This window comes from Rhea americana, unplaced genomic scaffold, assembly GCF_003343005.1.
Source record: "Rhea americana isolate MKP2758 unplaced genomic scaffold, rheAme1 scaffold_102, whole genome shotgun sequence".
Lineage (NCBI taxonomy): Eukaryota > Metazoa > Chordata > Aves > Rheiformes > Rheidae > Rhea > Rhea americana.
Window position 1 is genome coordinate 2,602,187 of NW_028185062.1, and position 13,832 is coordinate 2,616,018.

The 13,832-nt window shown below is 41.8% G+C and overlaps 1 protein-coding gene across 6 annotated transcripts in view; it reads left to right on the forward strand.

Moving 5' to 3' along the window:
- Nucleotides 1-62: 62 nt before the first annotated feature.
- Nucleotides 63-13,832, forward strand: part of ITPKA (inositol-trisphosphate 3-kinase A) — a 34,005-nt gene continuing 20,235 nt past the window's right edge. Inside the window, exons 1-2 of one of the 6 annotated variants that reach the window (XM_085306669.1) lie at nucleotides 79-154; nucleotides 7,496-7,957. The gene's annotated coding sequence lies outside the window, so the exon portion shown is untranslated. Of the gene's footprint in view, nucleotides 155-305; nucleotides 485-3,237; nucleotides 3,298-7,495; nucleotides 7,958-13,832 lie in introns of those variants that run through there. The other 5 variants (XM_085306674.1, XM_085306687.1, XM_085306680.1 and 2 more) reach the window with 5 other exon arrangements.

Below are 13,832 nucleotides of genomic sequence, written 5' to 3' on the forward strand. Positions count from 1 at the left end.
GCTCGCCGCCGAAGCGCGGTGCCGGCGCTGCGCCCCGTCCCGACGCGCTTTGGGAAGCCCCTGCCTCCTGCGATGGTGCAACACGCCCTGCTGCGCCTCTTCTAGCAACGCTTCAGGGTGCTGCCTCCTTTGAAATCCCGGTGAGGTGTGGGCTGTAAGTCTTTTCTGCCACGAAACTGTGCTTGAGACCGGCAGAGTTTTGGAGGGCGTTTTCCGAGCATGGGTATTTTTTCCGTCTCTTTTATTAGAACTTCAAAATAACATTTTTCCAGGCTTTTCCCAGCAGGTACTTTTGTCTCTTCCAGTCCTGGAGCCTGTGGTTGTCAGTTTTTGAGCTGCTGCTTGCTGCGAGCGTGACAGGAGGCGGGGAGGAGCTTGGAATGGGTAGAATGCATGCTTTTGTCCGTTCTGGCGGTAACACCTTCTTCGCAGCAAATCCCCTCTGTAATTTGGCAGCTTTCAGCCATGAACTGCACTTTTAAAGGTGTACAGTTAGTCGGGTTTTTTCATGATCTATAACGTATATTTGCCTGACTCTTTATAATATGCTTCTTGGGGCTTTGTAACTGAATTATGTGGCTTTTAGCAAATTCCCCCTCCTACCTTTACTGAGACCACAACTTAAATTGTTGTTCATACTGCTAGCTGATTGGCACTGAATTGTTTTCAAGTAGAACATGTGTTTTGAAAAAAAATATAAGCAAGAAAGAATTGTACTTGTAGGTGATACCTCCAGCTGGACTTTTCTCATGATAATTGCAGGCTTGCTACATTGGAGGACACGTAGTACAGGAGCTAAAATGCTGTGTGCAATATTGGTTTTGTTTGCATCAACTTGTGGCCTAGCTTTGGGAAAAAAAAATGTTTTGTACTTTGGCATATTCCGTATCAGGAAACCAATAATACTACTACTCAATTTATGCACAAAGCCCTTTTGATCCTGAGATAGAATCTAGTGTACAGGGTCAAACAATTACTACTCTATAGTTTTATTATTAAAAAAAAAAAAAGAGTGTACTGTGCTTGTAGGGATTTTGTATAAGTAACAGAAGAACAGACATTAAAAACAGAAAAGGGCTATTGAATCGTTTGGCTCAATACCCCTGCTGTTCCAGTGGGTGAATGAGTGTGAGTGTGAATTCTGCTGAGATAAACCCTGAGCTGTATAGATGGTTAATAGAGAACAACAATTTATTAATAACACTAGCAATACAGAGAATCGCATGCTGCAGCACCATCTCAAAGTTAGCTTGTCTCCGAATGTAGACTGAAGCAAAACTATTCTTCAGGAAAAGAGCCTTTTGGCCTTTAAGGTTTTGCTCCCGTGTGCCTGAGGTCAATGATATATCATATGCAGTATTGAGTGCTAATTCATGAGATAGAACTATATCCTCCTCTGTTGTCTGGCATGAACGTATCTAAAACAGCATAAATGGCTGTAAATTGTACTACTTTATTTTAAATTTTATGAAGTTCCTAGGCACTGTGTAAAACTGAAGAGTTCCATTCACCTTGCTTTTAATGACAAGGAACAAAAATTGTAAGAAGTTTTTTTTTTTTTTTTTTTTTTTTAAATATCCTTATGATATATACATACATATATACATACATACATACATATATATATATATATATTTACATAGATCATCGAAAAATAGCCATATTATAAATACTTAAAGCTCTGAATGTCCAATTCATTTAGGTGCTAGGGAAATCAGGAACTTTAGTACTATGAGAAATTCAGTTTTTGAAAAAGATTTTTGGTGGCTGACCAAGTTTAGTGCATCTTCAGGAGTTTTTAATGTCTCATTGGTAAAATACTTCATATTTTTAATGGCAGAGTTATTTTTCCATGCCTATAGTGTAGGAGAAGATTGCAGAACTGCCCACCACAAGCCTGAGTTCTAACTGCTGTTCTTTATTTCACTCTCACTTCTGCAGCAAGTTGGCAAATCAGAGCTGGAACTGGGACCTAAGACTCTAAAATGTTAGAACTAAATAGCAACTGCTTTGTGACACTGCCTTATAAATAAAATAGGCCAAATCTTATATTTGCTTAATGCATTTCGTGCCTCCCTTCCTTGCTGCTGGCTAGATGGGAGCTAGAATCCCAGGAATGTGCTGTTTTCCCTGTGGGAAGGCACATTGCTCTCCACTTCAAGTGGTTGCGCTGTGGTCTTGGTGATACCTAGTGATGACCAGGACAGGCTTGTTGCAGTTGATGTTCTTTAGCTTTTGCCTCTTTACAGATGCTGTTTCTTTACTGAAACAGTGAGTAAATGGCATGCCAAAGTGGAAGTGTGTGCTTTAAATACCTCTGTGGATTCATCTTCATAGAACTTAATCTTCTCTACCAGTTATCTTGAGACCAGATAGATAAGCTTGTGCTTTGTAAGGGAGGGCTGTGGTTTCAAGGCAGGCACGTGCATGTGGAAGTAGCTGTAGAAATTTTAATAGAACCAGAGGAATGATTTCATATTGTGAAGGATTCTCTTTAGATGTGAATTTGTGCATTTTGTCCATATATATTGTTTTAGTGTATGTATTTTAACAGATGAAAGCTCATTCTCAGAGTTGAACACAAAAGGTAAAGATATTTTGAAGGAAACTGAAAACAGAGGTGGACTAAACTTGATATACCCTGCCTTATTCATGGGAAATTTTGACAATTTGAGATTTCCCTTGTAATGGAATTTCCCTAGACTTTTCTTTGGAAATGAGACATGAGTTTGGAGCCTTGCATCTTGTGACTAAGCTCAGACTAGTGCTCACAGGCAATCGAGCCTTTCCATACTTCCCAATGCTTAGCAGGGACCTTGGAAACTTGCCCAGGTCTTCATCTGTGAGAGCAGAAGTTCTGATAATGTTCCTGTTATCGGGGCTTCAAGGTTTCCATGTGCAGACTCAGGAACTTGAGACCTAAGCTGAAGAAGGCCGTCTCTGGCCTCTTGGTTGTAGGCCTCCTTTCTATTGACCTGGAAATGGAAGCAGCATTCTGTTGGCTTGGTTGGTTCTTTGAAATTGTGTCGGCTTGCACTGATAGTCTAAGGGTCTCTCTGAAGCACTAAAAGTTCTGGAGTCTTTACTGCGTGTATAGTACTTGCTGCCCTGTAGTAGTCAGGCCTTAAAGTCCTGGGGTGGTGAGTCCAAGGGGACTGTCCCCCGCTGTGCACCTTGGAAGACTCAACTCCCCAGCAGCTTACAAGAAAAGCAAGTAGTTCTCTAAGAACATGAGTGTTTCAGTTAAACATTTTCCAGAATATCCTGAGTTGAATGAACTGACAATCACCACCACAGGTAATTTTCTTCCTATTGAATGCTGTATGTGGGTGATGTTCCCAGAGTGTTAAGGCACTTGTTAGGGGGATTGAATGCCTTGAGACTAATGACTGAGGATTGCACTACATTTCCAGCCTGGCGCAGTCGGGACTAGAAGTTGTTCCCAACTAGGCAGGTCAATATTTGAGAGAAACTTATTGAGTCTGTGTTCCAGTTTCTCATCACAAGCTAATTTTTCTCTTGACTTTTGCAGTAATGAATAGAGGCTTGAAGTAATCAATAGGCTTCCTGGGGGAAGGCCCCCCTTCAGCAACAGTCTGAAGTGTGAGGGAGCCCTGTTTTGCTGCTATACTGCTAGCTGAGTTTTGTGGTTCTGTGGAAGCCAATTGCACATGTCAATGTTAATGCAATTGGCATAACGTCGTATCTGGAATTGTACAAATCTTGGCAGTTAACTTAATCAAAAAGATATTTTGGTTATTTTTTAAATAACCAGTTTACAGATTAGATTTTGCTGCCCAGTGACAATAGTCAACATCACTGCCTTCTCTTACATTGAAATGACGAGTATGCATTTCCACCCCTGCTTCAAGCTGTAAGAGAAGTCCCATCTGGAAAGTGTATGTATACAGTTGGATCTTCCAATGAAAGCCCCATTGGTCCATTTATAGTAAGGCAGAGAGTGCAAGGGTTACGTATTTTTGTCTTTGTTCCGTGAGAGAGGAATTTGAAGAAGTATGTAAATCTGGTTAGTACCTTCTTTGCTGGGACAGAGACTCTAAAAAGTGGTCTTCACAAAGAATAAACAACATGATAATGTACAGCAGCAGACTCTTGTCCTGTTTATAGGAGAATGTTATTTACTAGATAGAAACATGCCAAATAAATCTACTCGTTCTCATAACTGTGACCTGTCATTCCAAATTCCTAGATCTGTAACCATGAGAACAGCTGACAGCTTGCTGGAGAAAAAGCAGTTCAGTTCTCGCTTGCAATGATACTAATGCAGAAAGTTTGAGAGATAGCCATTAGAGAAGCTTATTTGGTTTTACTGATCTTTTTGCTATTACTTTGCGTTCCTGCCAAACACCTTAAAATGGACAAAAATACATACACACACATGCTTGATAAATATGGGCTGAAAGTTTGAACTATTTCAGCTCAGGAGAGAGTTATGTAAGCTAATGCACTAGAATAGAATTGTTATTTTTAAATGAAGAATAGGAATGAAGGGATGACATAAGTAGACTCTTAATGGGTTTTTAGCCTACTTTTTCTAAAGAAACAAAGCTTGTGTAAYCACTCCATCTATCAATTTTGCTTTTTAGAACTTTAATAGGTTTCAGCCAGATTTGATGGTGTGATAGAGATTTCAAAGTTACCTACAAGATCTCTTTAAAGTTCCACAAAAATCAGCCTCTAAATAGAGGAGAGAAACCCAAATCAGTGTGTACGTTTCCTTCTCTGAGGGAGAAGGTGCAGCATGAGTTCACCGGTTCTCACTTCTTTGCCTGTTCACTAATGAATCGGCRTGTGTGCACTGGCCAGTCTGTCAGTGCTGATGTGCCAGGAAGCCAGCTACAACATGTGGTGCCTCCTGTCTTAATGGTAATTAGGAGAAAATATTRGAAGGAGCATGCAGTGCTGCGGGCTGGTGAGATAAGAGAATGTGAACAAGACTAGGGGAATTAGGGACTGGGGAAGAAGATGAGGAAATTGTGGGGAGATGTGGAAATGTGAGAGGGATTGGAGGTTTTTTTCACACAAGCCCATAGAGGACACAGTGACAAGCTGTGATTGTTTTGATGAGGGTGAAGGACTGTAGGTCACCAGTCTATTAGACACCAGGCTTCGTTTGCTTGCTGCTCAGGGGCAGCTAGTCTCAATGGAATACTTATTATTCTGAAAAAATGCTKATTTTGTGATGACATTCTTGTGTACTGAAGTCTATACACAGAACAAATGAGGTGAGCAGTGGTAGCATAGGTCTTCCCAYGTTGCCCAGTTATCAGGCCACAACTCTGAACTGGGAGCCTTCTCTCAGTTTGAGGATGGTTTGCTTTCTGCTGTATGCTCAGATGGTGGAGTGCATCTGAAGCATCAGCAGTATCTGTTCCAGTGGTGACTGTTTTAAGTACTGTAAACTCTTGTCTAGCAGAAAATGAGTTAGATCTTAGCAAATCATTTGAGAGAGAGACATACTGCTAGTTAATAACTTCTGACCTCTCAAATGGTGACTTAAAGGTTACAAGATTGTTCTATTTCACATCAGTCCTCCTGATAGATTTCATTTTTAATGTTGTAAGGTATACCTGCTGGACAGTTTAAAATTGGAAGAGCTCTGTTATAGTGTTGTTTCGTATGAATCTGTTGGATTAAGTATATTGAAAAAGTTTGTCTTTCTCTCCGTGTATATACGCTGCTATGGTTGAAACCTCCTTGTGATGCTCCTCACAGCTGGAAAGCAGAAAAGAAAGTAATGGCTTATCCCATAAGAGTTGATACACAAAGAGGTCTCACCTAGGCAGATTTTCACAGGCTATTATCAACTCATAGGGAGAGCTGAAGATTTGTTTGTGAAAACCAACARCAGTATGAAAAGGAGTAAGGGTAGTGGCTGAAGTAATGGTTTGGAAATTTAGCATGTTTGTTTATGTTTTTGAGGTCTACCACTCTTAACCTATTAGACAGATTTGATGGAGGTGAATGTTTTTTATTGAACTGGAGCTAGTTAACACAAGCAGAAACAGCCTGTCAACTCACAGCTAAGGCTTCGTATGTACAGAGTGTATTAAAGTGAAACAATTCAATGAAGTGGTCACAATATAATGCAATTTGCTTTAATACAGCCAAAGGCTGGACTATTTCTGGAAGCTAATAATGCAGATTGTGTTTATGTAGTAGGTGGTTGTTTAGCACTGACTCGGAGGACTAAGGATCATTGTACATAGTTCATTTTGGGGTGATTATCTATAAAATGTGATGGCAGAAAAGGTAATATTATTCTTCCTTCTAAAGTATTCTAAAGTTAGCAATGTGCCCTTGTGGCCAAGAAGGCCAGTGGTATCCTGGGGTGCATTAGGAAGAGTGTTGCCAGCAGGTCAAGGGAGGTGATCCTGCCCCTCTACTCGGTCCTGGGGAGGCCTTGTCTCAAGTACTGTGCCCAGTTCTGGGCTCCCCAGTACAAGAGAGACATGGAGCTACTGGAGAGAGTCCAGCGTAGGGCTATGAAGATGGTCAGAGGGCTGGAGCACCTGCCCTGTGAGGAAGGGCTGTGAGAGCTGGGCCTCTTCAGCCTGGGGAAGAGAAGACTGAGGGGGGATCTTATCAGTGTGTATAAGTATCCGAAGGGAGGGTGTCAAGGGGATGGGGACAAACTCTTTTCAGTTGTCCCATGTGACAGGACAAGAGTCAATGGGCAGAAACTGAAGCACAGGAAGTTTCGCTGGACCATGAGGGGGAATTTCTTCCCTGTGAGAGTGACGGAGCACTGGACCAGGTTGCCCAGAGAGGTTGTGGAGTCTCCTTCTCTGGAGATCTTCAAGGCCCACCTGGATGCAACCCTGTCTAACATGCTCCAGGTGACCCTGCTGAGCAGGGAGGCTGAACTAGATGATCTCCAGATGTCCCTTCCAACCTTACTGATTCTATGATTCTAAGTATGCAAGGATGATTTTGTCTTAATGCTCAGCACCAGTAAAGTCACTATCTGGTTGCTATCTGTCTCTCTTACTTTCTCTCTCAATAAAGGTTTTACAGAGGAAGGGGACTGAGGTAGAGTTTCTCTCTCTCTCTCTCTCTCTCTCTCTCTCTCTCTCTCTCTCTCTCTTTTTCAATACTCAGCTTTGTTTGCTGGCACATCTTCCTCTATAAAGCTTGATGTAGGCTAGATGGTGTTGTTTGTCCATAACATGGCATACTCATGGAAAAATATCATTAAAAAAGTTAGTCTCCACCATTTCATTCCATATGATATAAGAGCAGTGGGTAAAGCACAGGGTAGGCAGGAGAGACTAGCTGTTCACACAGTGTCAGACTAGCAGTTGCACTGGTATGTTGTTTCCTATGCTTAATTGATTAAATCCTGTTAGTAATAGAGAATGCTTTCTTTTTTTGGGGGGGGGGATAATACATAGTAAGCAGCATTTTTTTGTTGTTGTTGTGTCTGTAAACTGTCAGCTTCCCACACAGGATGAAAATTTCTCTTCCCTTATAGAACATGCAACTGTAAGACTGTTCAAGAAACCTAACCTGAACCCATCAGACCTAGCTACTATTGCCTGTTACCAAACCTTCCATTCCTTGGCAAGCTCAGGAAGAAGCTAGCCAGAGCTCAATTGGCAACTCATTTGAAATAGTGTCATAGACCTGGTACAATTCAGATCCAGAGCCTGGGACAGAATCTCCAAGCCAATTGGTGCCTGAAGCAAGTATGACACAGATGCTGCGTTGCAGGAGCTTGGCATTAAGCCAGATTCCAGGAACACTCCTAATCTACAGGATCCAAATGAAGTGGCACAGTGATGGCAAACTTTTTAAACTGCCTACCCAAGCCTACTGAAACCAACTTTATTTTGCACACATTCAGCTTTAATCTGCAGTTCACCAGCCATCTGACCTCGTCCACACTTGGGACCCCTTGATAACAGAGGTGTAGTCACGGGTGGTTAAAGATTAGGTAAAAAGAGATGTATTTTATGTCTGTGTGCAATTGGCACTGAAATTATTCATTGGCCCATCAAATGATTGCCAGTTTAACAGGAGGCTGCAGTGCTGTAGAACTGTGCAATAAGAAGCCTAGTGGCTATGGCATAGTTTGCTTGTTGCTCAATGATGTTGCATCAAGGAGATGTAAACTGCTGTCAGCTTCATACATCTTTCATATTATAAGAGTAATATCTCTTGGTCAATTATATTGAATACTGTATAGAAGGAGAATGTTTTTGTCATCTAGTGATAGTAGGAAACCTTCATTGTTAGTAGAGCTGTTCTGCCTCCTGCTCTTTGCTACTTCCTGATATAAAACGATCTAGCCTTTGTTACTCTGAACTGCAACAGAAAACACTTTCTTTGTGTCTTACTTYTGTTTAGTTTTTTTGTTTTGTTTTCAGCAGCTCAACCTAGTTGAGAAAACTGCAGTGGTTCTTCTCAGTGATGTTCACTGTGGGCAGGATGTCATACTTGTGCTTTGCTTTATGCTTGTTTCCCATGATGAACTGCTGAATCAGATGTATGTTTTTGCTTCTCATCTTTGTGGTGCTGGCACACCTCAAAGTCAGGATGGAGCACACACATGAGGTTGGTGGAGCTCAGCAGAGAAAAGCGTGCGCAACCATCCCACGTGTCAGCCACTTGGGAAGGATCTGCTGTGCAGGAGACAGCTGTGCCTCATGTTTGCCCCATATGAAGGGGGCATTGTCCAGAGAGATGGAAAATCCTCTCCAGGTACCATACTCCCTTAAGTGTCCTCTTTAGCATAAATACCTTCAACACACCAGCCAGCTCTAGTGCACTTTATAACACATGCTTTAGAAAGGAAGTGAGGATGGAACACTGTTGTCAGGTGTCAGCACCTTCCACTACTACTAGAATGCATTGAGATGCTCTGAAGTTCAGCACTTGTGTAGAAAACCCTTAAAAATTCACTCAGCAAGTGCCATGGGTAGCAACACTCTCCTGCACTTTCTAATGACCTGTGTTACGTAAAGAGACACTACAGGAGGAAGCTGCCTGATTCAAATGCAGGCTGGTCAAGAACAGAAAAAAACCCAACAACAGCAAAAAACTTTGGAGACAAAAGGGAGATGAGAGGATTGTGATAACTGCAGGACATATACAGGTGAACAGAGGGAGCGATTGGGACTAGTTGGGAATGCCATTGGAAAGGAGAGAGGGAAGACTAGTCAGAAGATTGAAACTTGATGATCAAGCAGACTGTTGCTTTAAAACACGAGGAAGATATGTTTTCCAAAAAAACCACATTGATAGAACGTGAAACAACTATGTTAGGAAAATATACAGTCAAGCACTGAAAATCTATGAAATAAAAGTATTAAAGTGACTGTGCAGTCTGTGCATATTAATATCCTACAGTATTTAATTACAAGCTGGCATGGTATTTGATGCACAGAATGGATGATTCTCAATTAAAAAGCAGCTATTCTATATTTCAGACCAATTCAACAGACAAGTTACAGTTACATAATGACTAATGCCACATTTGCAGGATCTCCGTTTCTTATGTTGCAGAAATAGGTAGATATGCAGTGAATCAGGCAGAAGACCACAAGAAAGAAAGGCTGACTTCCTAATTAACAGAGCTGAATGCTGATGTGGAGAACTATTTGCCTTTCTACAGAGTCCCTGTAAGAGACCAGGCAAATATTAAAAGGTGGCCTCTGAATTTTTCTTCACCACTGTATGCTTGTGATACAGCGATAGGAAGGATAATTGTGTGAACAGACAGTGTTTGGGCATGCAGATAGGCTGTTTGTTATCTTTTGTGGGGTTTGAGTGGGCTGTTGGCTGAGGGTGACATGAGTGTACTCATCATGATAAGCTGTGCGTCTGCGGGCTCCTTCCCCAGCATTTCCTGCACATGGGAGCTCTGCGGGAGCAGAGGCGCTGCTTCCATAAAGGGTCAACTTTGTTCAGAAGAGAATGTAATCTGAAGAAACTGGGAGACCTTCCTACGCTCTAGCTTTTACTTTTCATAGTGTAAAATGCTGAGTGTCAGAATTCTGGGCTGATAATTGAACCCAGTCTGTATTGTTTTACTCCTTGGGATTGAGATAAGCAACTTTTCTGTCATCTTTGCACAAACCCAGATAGACTAAGCAATGAAGTCCTGAGGCTCTCATTTCAGGTCAGACAATCCTTTCTGTTGAAAATTCTGTGAGAGAGGATTTTAAAGTGCTTTCTCCTGTCATTTGGTCATGGTGCCACTACAGCTACTGAGATAGGGGATGGCTGTGGAAGGAATGAAGCCAAGTCACCAGTTTTCTTTCCGTGTTGTATTCTGCAAGAATGAGAGAACACAGGGCAGCAGAATCGGTCTTGGCTTGTGAAGGAGTTTCTCTGCATGATTTATTCCTCTCTATGCTTGGCAAGCAATAAGCCATCTGCAAATGAAGTTTCAGATGTCTTTCTTTTCCTCATCTGCTGGGCTCTGGTGTATTCGTATTGGTCACTTTTGGGTTCTGCTACCTGTGTCCAATCTGGCATAGAAGGTGCTGATTGCTCCAAATTTTAGGAGGCTTGGCTAGATGATTGTACAAGATAGGAGAGCGTGGCTTGTCATTCTGTTGCTAGGAACCCAACAGTAGAAAATTCTTCAGGATTCTGTGGGGTTGTGGAGTGTTTTTTTTTTTGTTTTGTTTGTTTTTGTCTCTGTTTTGCAAGAGAGAAAAGTTATGGTAGATAAATGATCTATTTATAAGCTATGCCATTTTATTATTTTTAGTTGGGTGAGATTCTTAATAACTGACAATTTATGTTTGTGCTTCTAAAAAGATGGGATTCCCCAGGATCTCGATTGTAAACACGTTTGTTTACCTACAGGGCAGAGGAAACATACCCTGTACAACATACAACTCTTCAGGAGTTTCAGCTCAGTCTTCAATTGAGTCACTCCTGCTTATATAAGGCCTCAAGTTGTCTCTTTTCTTAAGGCTAGGCTATGGAAATTAAAATTTTAAATAATCTCATCTCTTCTGAGACTATCTGCTTCTTATACGGAGGAGGAATTCAGCTTGCCTTTCTTGTGCTGTTCTGTTAACAGAAATTCTCTTCTGATCCTGTACTTTTGCTCAAGGGAGAAGTCATCCTCTTCTCCAGATTCTTTGCATTGCACTTGGTGCTGACTTGAGAGAGGGAGAGTTCCTCTGATCTTAGGTTTGCTCTGAAAACAAACCGCTGTTTGGTGACCCAGAAGATCCCCTTGCTCCTATGGGGAGGGTGAAGGTTCTACATTTCTCTTCAATCCCAAGTTTCTCTGTCATTGTCAAGTTGTGTTTGCAGACACCTGTATTTGCTTGTTATATTCTCATGCAAATCCAAGTATGAGTTAAACAAAAAAAAAATCATTTCAATACAGTGGTTTGGAATAATCTCACAGTTACTATGTTAAAGCTCTGAGCTATTAAAGTGGTTGCTGAAGGCTGTGGCTTTCCTGTAGGTAAATACCACACCCCGCTCAATAGCAGTGCCCTGTCCTGTGTTGACACTTGCATTCCTTTGCTGAGGGTGGGCCTTATTTGCACAGCAGGCTGGAGTCYGATAGGCGAAGCAGAGGCTGTTCCTGCCTCTTTAGAGGTGAATGGAAATGTGGGCTTGGAAGAGACAAAGGAGGAGAGAAGAAACAGAGTACTGAACTTTGTCTTGTGATARATTAGAAGAGCAGATGGTAAACTGTTACCAGTATCTGCACATCTGATCTGTTCTTTATATGGCGTATTTTTAGACTCTAATACGCTTTTCACTTAACACTATATTGCTGCTTATTTGAGGACTTGAATGCCTCTAATGTAGTTTACAAGTGTTAATTACTTAAGTCGTTGAATGCTGTTCTGAAGTGCAGCTATTGTAACCTGCACTTGCAGTAACTGGAGCAGAGAAAGGGCATGTGTCTGGACCAAGATCCCATACTGAGGCAATAGAGTTTCTCAGGTTTTTCACAAGCAAGTATCTGACATTTTAGGACATTAGACACTGAATTATCAGGCAAGGGAAGAAACAAGATTTAAGTGCATTTTAAAAATAAATAGCTGTCAGTAACCTCTTTATATGTATGTACATATGTACATGCATGTAATAGTGATTTCTAAAAACCTGATTTACATGCAGGTATTGATAGGAGAGACTTAATTTTGTAAATAATTGCAAGGGTAAGCATTAAAAAAAATCCTCTTTTTCTCTTACTTATCTTTCTGAACTGGAGATTTCATTAAATCGCTGGGGTGGTAAACTGATGAGCCTAGGCCYCAGCTCTGGCTCAGCGGGCTGGATAGAACTGTGCCTCCAGGTAACAGTCTGTACCACCCACAAATAAGATGCAGCACATGCTCAGCTCCCTTCCTGAGTGTCTGGAGTACACCCAGGGCAGATCAACTTCTTGAAGTTCTTTCCTGGCTTGTTGCCTAAACACAGTCTCTCTTGATCTTGTGCAGAAGCCTCACCTCACTGAAGTGAATCGGCACTTTTTATAGTACATTCGGATTTGAGGTCATACACAGTTCACTCTGCTTTGACAAATTGTACTTGTGTTGCAGGCTGGACCTCTTTATTGGTCTGTGTAAGTTTCCTATACTGAGGAACTTTCCATTTACTTTTGGATAATAACATTCCAGTTTCCAGCAAGACTGCTGTTCTAGCAGATCCCTGTAAGGGACAAGACTCCTTTGGCTCAGTTTCACTGAGGTTTAGCAGGGACAGGTGGCAGAACATCCTCTTAGAGAGCCAGTCTTTCAGAACAGAGCACATCAGAAGTTGTGTAAGTTGCATTAATGGAAATATGGGCTTGTGAAAGCTCTCTTTTGAAAGCTGGAGATTTAAGTATCCCTCAAAACAGCAATGTTAGCCCTTTCTTATTAGAAGAAAAATCAAAATCTGGCTTCCAGTTAACAGTATTGCCTCTTACAAAACTGGCTTTTACAGAATCCTTGTGAGAAAAGCGAATGAAACACTTGTGGCATGTAATTCCTTGGCTGCCTTGGCTTTTGGCCTGGGAATGCAATAAAGATTGTGGCTATTTTACTTGATAATGATCAGAAGCAAAATGCCAATGTTGATTGCTGTAGCAGAGTCAGCAGACTGYGATCACTGCTGCTTGCAGAAAGGCAAGCAGTGCTGTCACTCCATGGCACTTCACTCTTCCTCTGACTTTGAGAGAGAATGTGTTCCTGGAATTACAGGTGGAATCCAGCCGTGAAACGGGACCTGAAACTTTGTGCTCCAAGGAATTCAGTCTGATACTGCTCATCAGTTTCTTTCTCCTTGCCTTCTTCCTTTTTTTCTAGGCTGAATGAGTATTGAACAAATTTACTAAGTACTCTAAAGGAGAGCAAGCCAAGGAATGTGTGTGTTTCACTGTATAATGCATGGTGAGGCATGACAAAGAGGAAAATGCAGGAACCTGAGGCTTCTGTCTTGCATTTTTATTTCTGCAGATTGCATTAAGTATTTCTCATGACTCTGAAGAATTAGCCCAGCCCATCTTGACTGAGGTACAAACAGGAAATGAAAACCCCACAGTCAGAGGATACACCTGCCAAAGGCTGGTTGAGCAGCTGTGGCCCTAACCCATGGTTGAGTGCAAAAGAGGAAGCATCAAGGGCTAGGTAGAGGCTGAGCACTGTTTCTTCTCAAAGTTTTGGAGGCTGGATGGTGAGAGAGAGAGAGAGAAAGGTGTAGTCACAGTTTGCCTAGCAGTCTGATTAGAGGTGCTGATGAGGAAGTTACTCATGCAGCATGCAAACTGCGGTTCTTCCTCAGGAGTGTGCGTTCTCCCTGGCTGTTGATCATCAGTCTTCCTGCTCCAGCTGGCACTCATGTAC